The 12,980-nt window shown below is 45.2% G+C and overlaps 1 protein-coding gene and 1 pseudogene across 2 annotated transcripts in view; one reads left to right on the top strand and one right to left on the bottom strand.

The window, feature by feature from the left end:
• The window catches only part of COL4A2 (collagen type IV alpha 2 chain), a 177,364-nt gene that overhangs the window by 148,972 nt on the left and 15,412 nt on the right, over nucleotides 1-12,980 (bottom strand). The window lies entirely within an intron of this gene.
• LOC132593873 (ATP-dependent RNA helicase DDX3X-like) lies at nucleotides 10,075-10,758 on the top strand (annotated as a pseudogene).

The following is a 12,980-nucleotide window of genomic DNA, read 5'->3' as shown; positions in this document are numbered from 1 at the left end:
TTGCCCAATAGCTCCAATTCTGTGGTGGCCTTGCCCACTATTGCCAAGCAGGGAAAATTATGACTTGCCCTTCTTTTCAACAACATGGAAATCTCTGAAATGAGTAAGATGGAAACTTGCTGCCGAAATTATGGAGATTCTGGGTAGGTCTGCCATCTCTCAAGTTATCTTGTTCTTGTCATCACTTTGACAATGAGTCTCAAAGGAACTGGGAACTATATACTGATTGATAGGTCAACTGTCTTATGCCAGCAATGTTAACTTTGTTACTGCCTGGCATTATCACACGGTTTTATAGGTGTATTTTAGGTCCAACATACAATGTTCAAGTGGATCTTTGGAGGATGATTTAAGAGCTTTGGGAACTTTCTAGAAGAAAAGAGTAGCAGTACATTTCCTTTTCTAAAAAGCTATACGGAAAGAAAAAATTATCACTGACCCCAAGAGAACCTGAATGCCCACAGACTACTGAAATAGCATTTTGGTGAGGAGCTATTTTATGTAGAAGTGCAGAAGGTGTAAGACACAAGGTAGAGGAATACAGGCGGCGAAGACTCCGAAACGCCTAACAGCCTGATTACCAGACTATGTAGGGAGGAATCAGTCAGCCGAAATAGGTCAAGACAGGAACCCTTGCTGCCAGTTCCTGGGAGAAAACTCTTCTTAATTGCTGTTCTGGAAACTAATTGCACCGAACAGGAGGTCTTCAACTCAAAGGAACACGGCCAAGTCACCCAGCTCTATGGTGCCTAGACGGTACAGCATCTACAATGGATCAAACAGGAGCACGCGGCTCAGAGCAGCGTTTCAGGAGGGAGGTGGACAGCTAGTACTGGAAACCTGGGCAAACAAAGAGATGCACTTTGCTTTGAACCATAAGAGAATCCCAGAAATACTGGCCCGAGGAGGTTTCAGGCAGTTTTCAGAGTTGCTCAGACGAATTGTGAACAAACAGATGGGGAGTCTCAATAGATTTCAGGGGATTTGGCCCAATCAAGCTGGCACTGTGGCTACGAAGGGCTCTGTGTTGTACCGTTCCTGCCCCCACCCCCCAGCTTCATTCCAACTTGCCACCCACGTCCACAATGAAGCCACTCAAGTAAAACATCGAGTTACAGCAGTATCTTTCCACCCTTGCCCTAACACCGCATCCCCTTCTAAACGCTGACACGCCAGTTGTCTGCTTAGTGACCGTTATAATAATGAAAATTCCTTTATTTAGCCTGCTTGAGATGAAGTCAAGCAGCCGTAAGAGGGGCTTTTGCAAAACAAAATCAAGTGTCATCCGCAGTTAAAGGGGCCGTGGAGAGCCTTGAAATCTTTCATGGTAAAACACGGCATCCATCCCGTTTCATAAGAAAATTCTTACAGGGCTCCTCAGATTTGAAAAAGGAGCAATTCGTATTTAAAGAAAAATAAAATGCATACCGTGTTGAAGCCATATACTTAGTGCATCTGCCACCCTTGGCTTTGCCAGTAAGAGATGAACAGCCGGCTTCATAAGATATAGTTTGGTGCGTTTTAAAGATTCCTCCTCTAGCCGCGATGGAATTATGCACTTTGCTCTCTTTTCCTACCAACATCATGGCGGTTATAATAGTCCTTTCTTTCTTTAGTGGGTGATTGGGAATAGCACATGGATATGTCCACGGAGCTGCATGAATCTGGAATAATCTGCTCGGGACAAACCCTTCAGGAACAAGGAGGGATCCAACACCAGCTCTGTCACAACCTAGTGACGTTATTAGCATGTTACTGAATCCCTCTGGCTCCCCTTCGCTTCAGCGGTAAATAAGATGACTGCACCTGTTCCGTCTACTTACAAGGCTGCTGTGAGGATTAAAGGAGATGATGGCTACAAAAGAACTATAAGAAATATATAAGATAATCAGGCATACGGGCAAGAGGGCAGGTTTTTTCTGCAGCATCCAGGGACACTGAGGTCGCCTACCCTCCAAATACCACATCTTCTGCCTCTTGTTGATTATTTTCTGTGTATTCTTTCTTCAGAACCATGAATTCCCACCGTGCCCCTTCCTAGTGGTTCCATTATTGTCTAGGACTTTTAAGAAAGCCTTCGGGGGACTCCCCTGGCAGTCCAGTGGTTGGGACTTTGCCTTCCAATGCAGGGGATGTGGGTTTGATCCCTGGTCGGGGAGCTAAGATCCCACATGCCTCGCAGCCAAAACCCAAAAAAGCATAAAAAAAAAAAAGAAAGAAAGCCTTCAGTATGTCAGGAGTCTCATCTCAGCTTTCTGGATTCTCTAAGTTAGGTATTCTTAAGAATTTAGTCTTTCTAACTTTAAGAAATCGAAACTCAGGTGAACTCCAGGTGATGTTAGTGATGGGGGATTGTTCTTGGAGGTGTACAGAGTGATGAAAGAGTTAATGCGGTGCCTTACACTCCTTGAAATTTAGTGTGGCTTTCAAACCACTAGCGTTTAAAAAATCAAATACCCCAGGGATTGAAGTAATGTTACAATCGACTTGTTCAAAGGTCTAGACTTCCTCCATTTAATTTACTTACGCATCTTGTTCAGATGAGCATGTTACCTGGTTATGGACTTTAAACATACTGTGCTAAAACAGAAGAATTTATCTTTGCCATAGTATGGGATCTCAATGAAGTAGGAGCTTTGTTGCATGATATAGTTCTATGATGATCAATGGGTTTGACTTGGTAGAATGTTTTGTTCACCATTTCCAAAACAAGCCTTTAAAAATAGTGGATCATGTAATTTACTCAAAAAAATGATCTAACATATAAAATGACTTAATCAGTGAAATTAGATGACAGCATTAGTTTCTCAAGGCTGGCACCTGACTAGGGCTTGGGTTCACAATTCTACCAGGAGCTGGCTGTGTGGTTACAGGCCGGTGTCTGTACCTCTCTGGGACCCAAATTTACCTTGAGGAAGAGTCTGGACTAGTTGATCCCTAAGGTCTTACCTGCCTCTGAGCTTTGACACCTAAGGATGACCCCTTCACAAGGAAAATTTCCTTATATATCATCTTTCATATGGTACAATCATTGAATTAAACATGCTGTTAGCATGTTGAACTATATATCTGCACCTTCAATTTCTTCTGAAAGCCCAGTGTTTTATTTTCATATTTCATGAAAGAAAGGAATGAAATAGAGAAAGATAATAAAATGCTTAACAGGCAAGTCTCCGCTTATACCTCATTTGTTCCACTGAACTTGATCAGCCTAGTTTGGCTCTTCCTCAATGTCAAACCAGAGTGAAAATTTAGACTAGTTTTATTTAATGTGGAAGGATTCGATTGAACAGGAAAAAATATCTGATTTGAGGAATTTTGAAAAGAGAAACAAAATTTTACTTTTTTTTTTTTTTTAAAGAAACAAGTCAACAATCCAGCTAAGAAGTCATGGCCCTCAGACAGAGGTGCTTCAGGGTGGTTTAAACAAACCAATAACACTCATCAGGAACAAATTATTTTGTGCAGGTAAATGAGTGCTTCAGAAGCGTCTGAAGGAGATTTGTTTTCTTAAGCAGATGAAGTATCTTCTGATTAACTTTTTCAGACTATCCGTATTAACAGAACACTTTTTACCTATAGTTTACTGAAGACAAAGTCACAATTATTAGTCTAGATTAAGGCGGTTTACGGAACATGATCTATAGTTTAGAATTCTACCATCACCTAACAATCATTTAAAATACTGACGCTGGGTTTCCCTGGTGGCGCAGTGGTTGAGAGTCCACCTGGCGATGCAGGGGGCACGGGTTCGTGCCCCAGTCCGGCAGGACCCCACATGCCGTGGAGCGGCTGGGCCTGTGAGCCATGGCCGCTGAGCCTGCGCGTTCAGAGCCTGTGCTCCGCAACGGAAGAGGCCACAACAGTGAGACGTCCGCGTACCGCAAAAAAAAAAAAAAAAAGAAAAAAAAGAAAAATAAAATACTGATGCTGTTTCATAAGTAAAATTTTAGGAAAATGTTACAAAAATCTATTTAGACTTTACTAAGTCTATGGGAAAATAATAATTTTGTGTATGTGACCACGAAAAGCTGTTTATGTTCACAATTTTGTTTTAAAGGATAAATATTTAAAAGATGACGTCCAAGGGCTAAAACTTCCCTCGGAACCAGTGCCTTAACTACTGATAAAAACAAAATTAGCTGGGTGTGGGTCACAGCAGGGGAACTATTTCTCTAGGGCTGCTGGGGGACTTTAACGCTTCAGTGACACCCACAGAATGAATTCCTCTCTTGAAACAACAAAAGCAAACTACTTCAAGCTGGATTTCTTTGTTTTTCATTCCAACACCCCATCTCCAGCTCAACATGATAAAAAGACATGAGCTTAAAAATTAGATAATTGACAAGGACCAGCTGTATAGCACAGGGAACTCTACTCAATATTCTGTAATAACCTATATGGGAAAAGAATCTGAAAAAGAATAGGTATATGTATGTGTGTAAAAAAATCAACTACGATGTTCAATAAAAAATAAAAACAAACACCTGGCGCCATTTGAGAGGGGCCACTCTAAGGCACTCTCAGTTCTTTCTCTCTTAATGGCAAGAATCGAATGTAAAACGTAGGGCCCTTCTGACCCTGAGATGGACGGGCCAGGATGGCTGGCTGGGTGGCAGTGGTGATGTAACAGTTGTTTTCTGGATGGGATCCAGTGTGGTCAGCGATGTGGAGAGAAGCTGTCTTCACTACGCAGAGAAGGTGACTGTGTGTGCTGAGCCCTGGATGGGAGATGGGGTGAGGACCTGAACATGTGGACGGAAGCCAGCCAGTGGGGGGCAGGGAACTGACCCATGTAGAGTGGCTGGTGAAGCCGAGATGTGGATGCCAGGAACCCTCCAGGTGACAACCCATCAAAGTGGCTGAAACAGGGGTCCCTGGGGAGAGGGCCACCCAGGTCGGGAGGCAGCAGATGTAGGCGGGGGTGAACGCACGTGTGTTGGAAAGGGCACAGGTGTCTGAAGCTGAGTCTCTACAAGTGACTAAGTGAATGTTGCTTTAAGCTTCTGGGCACAAAAGGGGTCTACACTGGACAGGGCTTTACCTTCAACCCAAGCTTGTTATCTACCCATGGTCAGGCTCTTTTGGGCACAGCTGGCTTACGAGCTGCCATCGGAGGCTGTGACTTTCACTGATTTTTCAGCAATAACCCAACAGTCAAGCTAAGACCGTGTTATCCTCTTGTTGCCACGTTGATGAACAGATTAGGAATCAAGACGCTGGATGTGGATGGAGCCCCCTGGACATGACCCAAAAGAATCAGGATCACTAAGGAGGCAGCTGGACGCAGTTTGGGGCAGAGTGGGAGAAGCCGGGCCTGAGGAAGAGCCCGAGTCTCTGTGGAACCCCTGTCGTGGAGGCCACGGGAACCCGAGAAGGGGCCCATGCAAACCGGGGTCAGTGAAAACTCCAGTAACTCATGTCCACGAACAGCCTACCTAAGACACACCTGGGGCCTGCCATATGCGGATGGAGAGAGACACTGAAGGCGCATCTCTCCACCGAAAAGCCTTTGGAGTTACGTGCCAAGGCTCCACGACTCAGGGACGCAGGGGGGCTGCACGAGGGAGAGCGGCAAGGAGGGACCTGGTCAGCTCAAGGGATCATTGAGTTCAGGGGAGAGAACAGCAATCACGGCACCTGTGGGGGTGTTTATTCTGCACCAGGCACCGCATGCGGGGCTTTACGCACCTTATGGAATTTAGGCCTTTTAGCATCTAGCTGAGGGAGGATTATAAACTCATTCTGCAGAGGAGGACCTGAAGATCTCACCCAAGGTCACAGTCAGAATGAAGTTCTGGGAGGGGACACCTGCCCCTCAACCACCACATGCAAAGTACAAATTCTGTACCTTGAAGGAGACAGGAAACCTTCAGGAATACAGTGCCTCAAGGGGAAATAAAGATGCAAAAAGGGACCACAGGTGCACAGACCACAGTCTACAGGAGGGACCTCGGTCATTGTGCAAATCAAGGGTTCACTACCTCCGTTCACTACTCTTCCGAAATGATTTCCTTTGTAGACATTTGCCTAATAGGTCTTCCACTTAATCTTTGCTCTTATCTCTAATATATGCTTGTCCCACATGGAATTTTCCAAAGGACTCCGTTTGGTAGATGCTTTAACCAGAGACGGTCAAACGCACGACGGACCATCACTGGGGAAAATCAAGTGTCATTCCACGAGGAACAGAGCTCCTTGAACAACTCAGAGAGAGAAGTGGGTGGAGGCAGAGTGCTTCCAATTTCGTTTCAACAGGAAACAGGCTTCAAGCAAACTCTCCATGACGCAGGAGCGCTGTTTTCTGTTTCTAACACTTCGCTCTAAACAGTTACTCTGAAATGTGTTGATTTCTGATCACTACGTACACCCTTTGGGTTAAACTGTTCCAATAGTGACGACCTAAAGCTGATGGTGTTAAGGAGACCCATTTTTTTAATGTAATTAATGTGTTTTCGTGAAATAGGCCGCGACGCCCCTTCTCCCGGTCCCTTCCCTCCCCAAACAGGCTGTTTTTGCAACGCTCAGGGTCAAACTTGCTCTCAGGCAGGACACGACCCCGGGAGGCCTCAGGCAGCCCAACGTGTCAAAAGATAAAATGCTTTGCAAAGAGAGAAATTCCTTAACCCTTCCAGAGAACAGCAGATGAAAATGATCTTTCTCTTATCTCTAGCTTTCCAAAAATTGCCTGTGCAAGCAAGCAAGTGGAGCGTGTTTTTTTGCAGCATTTTAGAAGGCTGGCGGGACATTTTCGGGGAAACAAGCCTGGGTGTGCGTTCTTTTGATGGTGAGGAGGTGACTGTTCAAAGGGCAAACGGAATCACAAGGCCCTAGAGACAACTGTCTAAGACTTGCTACCCAAACTGTGGTCTCTGGACCAGCAGTAGCTCGTCACCTGGGAGTGGGTTAGAAATGCAGAGTCCCAGGCCCTGCCACACCTGTAGAGGCTGAATCTGTGGAATCAAACGCAGTCTGCCCAGCGCCGCTCTGGCTCAGCTCTTCCGACTCTAGCCAGGATCTCAGAGCAGCATCTGATGTGCTTTCTGTGGACTCTGTGTCAGCGATCGGCGCTTCCAGGGGAGGGTGACTTCCCAGTGAAGCCCCCTTCCCCCAGAAGCCTCGCGATCCCGGGCCCAGTAGGGAGGGCATCACGGGGCCAAGTTCAGTTATCACCTTGCCCGATAAGCAGGGGTTTGAATGACCTCCCCCCGTTCCATCGGTTTGGTCACTGGTCCACTTTCCACATTCTTACCCTCGACAGAGTTTCCAGAAGTACAAAGGAGGCCACTGGCCAACCTCCTCTGCCCTGAAGAAAAAGTCCAGCTCAGCCTGCAGCCCTCACTGGCCGAATGCCGCCAGGAGACAGCTGGCACTCTGTCTTGCAGAGGAAGCATATTTTGCATTAGTTTGACTTTGCAGACGAGCCGTCATCGTCTATCTACCCCAGTAGTTTTCATGCAGCAGTTCAAATCGAGTGGAGAGCGAGAGAGCAGCCTGCGTCAGTAGCTGCAGGTGCGCGTTTCTGTGGGCTGTGCCTCTGGCCCCTGAGCAGCGTGATTCGTGCTGGGATTCTGAACAGAAAGTCCCCAAACACTGCGTGCCAGTTCTGCCCAGGACTCCCGTCTTCCCAGCTTGCTTCCCTCCTGCTGGCGTCTGTCTGGGCTGTGAGTCAGATCCCAGCTCCCACGCTGGACCTGCACTGGACACTGGGCTCCCAGGACCGTAACCCTGGAGCTCACAGGGCTCTGGCTCGCAGAAGAGCAAGCGTTCCTTCCTTAGGAGTCTTCCACGGCGCCTGTGCCCGCCCTCCCATCACGAGCACAGCAGAGGCGGCAAGAGCCACCTCTGCTGACTTTCTGTCTGGGACTCTGACCCTCTGGCTGGCCCCTCGGCTTCCCTGCTGCTCCCTCGTTTCAACCCTGCGATTCACAATTGCAGAGGAATGAGTATGAGTTAAAGAGACGTATTTAGCACCACTAACTTAAAAAAGAAAAAAAAAACCCACAGCAAGATGGGTGCAGGCATCCCGGAGGCTCTTTATGCCAACCCCTGATGCCACCCCTGGCAGGTGGCTGCTTCTGGGACCCCCTCCTCCTCCTGGGTGTCAGGTTACAGCATCCTGACAGCTCCCACCCAGACCGTGCAGAAGAGAAGCTCAGAGTAGCTAGTGAGCCTCGAGCGAGCCCGTCTTTGGGATCCGAACTACTGATGTGGCTAAAGGCCCTCGAACTCCCGCCACAGGATTCCAGGGGACTGGCTACAGGTTCTTACTGGATCGATACCTTTGTCCATTGGCTCCTCTCAGATTGAGAGGTTCAGCAGAGGGGGACTGGGGCAGGATGAGACCTCGGGCTCAGTGTGTCAGAAACAGTGCACCGAAGGACCCACTCTATCAGGGAGCGGTCAACATCGGCCGGAAAGCGAGACCCACGTCAAGAGGAGAGGGGCCACCAGCGAGCCACGCAGAAGCGGGAGGACCGATCTTAGAGACCCAAGCACAGAAGCCCCGTGGCCAAGGGGCCCACGTGCTTCTCCTAAACTTGACTCTAACCACCAAAACCTACCAGCCAAGAAAACAAAGCTGAACTTGAAAACAATACCTTAGAAAAGCACAGGAATATTATTCAGCCTCAAAAAGGAAGGGAATTCTGACACATGCTTCAGCATGTCTGAACCTTCCAGACGTTACGCTAAGTGAGATCAGGCAGTCACAAAAGGACAAATACTGTATGACTCCACTTACATGAGGTCCCTAAAACAAGCAAACTCATAGACACAGAGACTAGAGGTTCCCAGGAGCTGGGAGGGGGGGGAGGAGCGAGTTACTGTTTAATGGGACAGAGCTTCACTTCGGGATGATGAAGAAAGTTCTGGAGATGGATGGAGATTGCACATCAATGTGAATGCTCTTAATGCTACTGACTTGTACACTTAAAAACGCCTAAGATGGTAAATTTCAGGTTGTGTGTGTTTTATCACCGTTTAAAAAAAGGATAAAAGAATCAACAGAGGTTTGCACAAGATAGATATACAAGAGACCTGAGGTAACATTAATAAGATCATTTTCAAGTGATTAGTTTACAAACACTGTATGTCTGTAGTGTATGTGATGTATGAATCACGTGTCAAAGTTTTATTTTTTAATTTCAGGAAATTGATCTAATTTTTTTTTTTTTTGCGGTACGCGGGCCTCTCACTGTTGCGGTCTCTCCCGTTGCAGACCACAGGCTCCGGACGCGCAGGCTCAGCGGCCATGGCTCACGGGCCCAGCCGCTCCGCGGCATGTGGGATCTTCCCGGACCGGGGCACGAACCCGTGTCCCCTGCATGGGCAGGCGGACTCTCAACCACTGCGCCACCAGGGAAGCCCTGATCTAATTTTTAACACATGAAATGCTTAGCAAGTATAGAGAGCTAAGACAACTTTTTAATGTGAGGAGTTAAGAAAAACCTCATGAAGGCTGCCTTTTTTTCTCTGTTTATCCTTAGAGACTCTAGTTAATTAAACCCAACCAGGAAGAAAAAGCAACACGAAGGCAAAAATGTTGGCAGAATAAACAGCCTGTCTTTTGTCCTCACTCAACAACTAGAAGGATTAGGATTTTGCTAAAGGTACTGTAACTAGAGAGAGACAATTCTGAAAATGGAGGAAACGTACGTTTATATGTACACCCCCTTCTAAGCAAGTTTACTTTCTTCTGAGATACTGCTCTGGCTTTGCTTTCTCACAATGTTAAAATGGCTTTAATACAAAACAGAAGTGATGGTCCAGGTTTGACTTTGCTCTGGGAGCAGGCCTTTCTAACCATCTGAAGCATCAGCGTGGTGCAGACAGACATTCCCTGTTCTGGAATTTCTAGGCAGGAGTCAACACTCTTTTCAACTGCATTTACTTCCTAATTAAGGAATTTTGGGACTTAAAAAAAAAAAAAAATCCAGAGCGAGCATGACTAATCTTCCTTCCTTCCCCCTCTGAGCAAAGTAAGTCATTTATTTCTAGAACATGAAATTCCAATCAGGCGAGAAGCAGAAAGCAGTTTGGGTGGAACGGTCAGGAACGGTCGTCTCTGCTTGACCTCTTAAATGCACAGGGAAGGATTCACTGACTTTAGTTTCTGTGGAGACCAAAAAGGGTGCTGATTCTCTGGAGGATTTCTTATACCATGAAGGATACGCCTGTACCAGCATCCATGGAGACAGATCACAGAGAGACAGAGAGGAAGCCCTTCACCAGTTCCGCTCAGGAGAAAGCCCAATTCTAGTGGCTACTGCTGCGGCAGCAAGAGGACTAGACATTTCAAACGTCAAACATGTTATCAGTTTTGATTTGCCAAGTGCTACTGAGGAATATGTACGTCGGATTGGCCGTACAGGACATGTAGGAAACCTTGGTCTTGCCACCTCATTTTCCAATGAAAGTCATGTAAATATCACGAAGGATTCGTTGGCACTTGTTGTTGAAGCTGAACAAGAAGCACCATCTTGGTTGGAAAGTATGGCTTCTGAGCACGACGACAAGGGTAGCAGTCGTGGGCGTTCTAAGAGATTGAGTGGATGACTTGGTGCCCAAGACTATGGACAAAGTAGCAGTTCTGGCGGTCCTAGCTTTAGTAGTAGCCGTGCAAGCAGCAGCCGCGGGGGTCGAGGTGGTCATGGCAGCAGCAGAGGATGTGGTGGACATGGCTATGGAAGCTTCTACAATAGTGATGGATACGGAGGAAATTACAGCTCTCCGGGGGTTGACTGGTGGCGCAGCTGAATCCACTTCGCAGCAAAATCACCATTTCCAAAAAGCTAATATGGAAACCACATGTAACTGAGACTATATCGTGTAGCTTCAAGAACTGGTACTACGTAAAACAGATAGCTAGTGGGAAGCAGCCGCATAGCACAGGGAGGTCAGCTCGCTGCTTCGTGACCACCTAGAGGGGTGGGATAGGGAGGGTGGGAGGGAGACGCAAGAGGGAGGGGCTATGGGGATATATGTATGTGTATAGCTGATTCACTTTGTTATAAAGCAGAAGCTAACACACCATTGTAAAGCAATTATACTCCAATAAAGATGTTAAGAAAAAAACACACAAAAAACTAGCACTGCATTACCAGCTGTGATTCTCCTGAAAATTCAAGGGAGCTCAAAGCCAAAGGAAGAAAAGAAAGGAACAATCAACAACCCTATTAAGAAGTTGGGGTGAAGACTTAACTGCTGTAGTTTGGTTTAACTCCCCTTCTGCTTATTCCCGTCCCCAATTGCATTTATAATTTTGTGACTGAGGATCATTTGTTCGTTAATGTACTGTGACTTTAACTCCGGGCAACTTATTATTATGATGTCCTGTTGGCTCAGTAATGCTCAAGTTTTCGATCGTTTTGACAAAATAAATTCACCGAACTTGGGCTAAAATCAAACCTTGGCACACAGGTGTGATACAACTTAACAGGAATCATCAATTCATCTGTAAATATTATAAAGGAAAAAATCTTGGGCTGTCTCCTGCGTTAGGACTTTTTGGTACTTGCAGAGAGGGTAGGAAAACAACTTACGGTAGAATTAGTTTCCAATGTGGCAGCCTGTACTAAGTTGAAGTTCTGAGTTGCTCGCTCAATCCTGGATGGGCACTTGTAGTCCTTTAAATAAGGCGTTCCGGTCATGATGAGATGGCATGTACGAATACATCCATACATTTTTCAAAGCACTCTTCGAAGTTAATGCAAGTAAATACAGCAATTCCTCTTTTAATGTTTAGGTTACTAATTCTAAGCTAGGCAGATGTGGGCATATTATTATAGGAAAAGTTTTAAAGTTTTGATAACAAAAGTGTTTAGGGGAAATTTCACCTAATTAGATGTTTTGAACGCCTGCCGTAAATAAAACTGAAGTGGTAGAATGGCTGATCATGCCAGTGACCAGTCCTTTCAAGGACCTGCTTGGATTTTGGTGTTTAATGCATGCTAGTGTTGATGTTTTGTGGTCAAGAGGATACGAGCAGGAGGGGTTGCGCAGCAGGCTTTTATTTTAATGCAGATTCTCTTTTTTTCTGTTTAAGCTGCGCTGAAATGTTAAAATGGCTTTTACACTTGTAGAATTTGTAAATCAGAGTAGCTACAAACTCTGAAATTCTTGAGGTCACACAGGTTGGCAATATGTACTGAACTGCACAAGGTGTTATTTCTATATAGTGCAGTTTTAATGTATTTTAGTTGCATAGGTTTCCATTGTATTTATAGTTGCTTTCTGCTAAATCTGACCAAAGATGATTGTTCACCAACTAAAAATGCCTCTGCCACTTGGAATTCTGTGCTCATTTTGTGGTTGGAATATAGTGATCTTTATAGACTAATATTTACAATGGCATAAGGCGGCAAAAATTTCTTAAAGTGCAATAGATTTTCAAGTGTACTGTGCCTTGTTCTAAAACTTTATTAAGTAGGTGCACTTGACGGTATTGAGGTCATTTGTTACGGTGCTATTTCAATTAGTATAGATTTAGACTCTTGTACATTTTGCCCATAAATTTTTACAAAATACTTATTTTATTGTACATTCAGAGAATTTTAGATATATGTCTTGTGTGTGTGTGTCCTTAAACTTCCAATCTTATTTTGTCTCTTGGAAATTGTTGAACACAGCGTGTTAGGAACTAGATTCTAAAATTTTATTGGGGACCATGGAATGATAGTTGAGAAGAAAACTATTTGCACACGACAGATTTTAGATACTTTTTGCTGCTAGTTTGTGTAATATTTATTGAACATTTTGACAAATATTTATTTTTGTAAGCCTAAAAGGGATTATTTGAAAGTTTAAAGAAACTTGACCAAAAGACAGTACGAAAACACTGGCACTTGAATACTGAATGTCACCATACGTGAAATAAAATATTTCAGGGTAGTGTGAGCTTTTAATGTTAAGTCCTATTAAACGTGAGTCAAATTAAGCTGACCCAGCATTGGCAATATAGGTAGCTGTAACTTTCTGAC

This window comes from Globicephala melas, chromosome 18, assembly GCF_963455315.2.
Source record: "Globicephala melas chromosome 18, mGloMel1.2, whole genome shotgun sequence".
Lineage (NCBI taxonomy): Eukaryota > Metazoa > Chordata > Mammalia > Artiodactyla > Delphinidae > Globicephala > Globicephala melas.
Note: the sequence above shows the minus strand (reverse complement) of the source record. Positions and strands in the feature narration are given on the sequence as shown.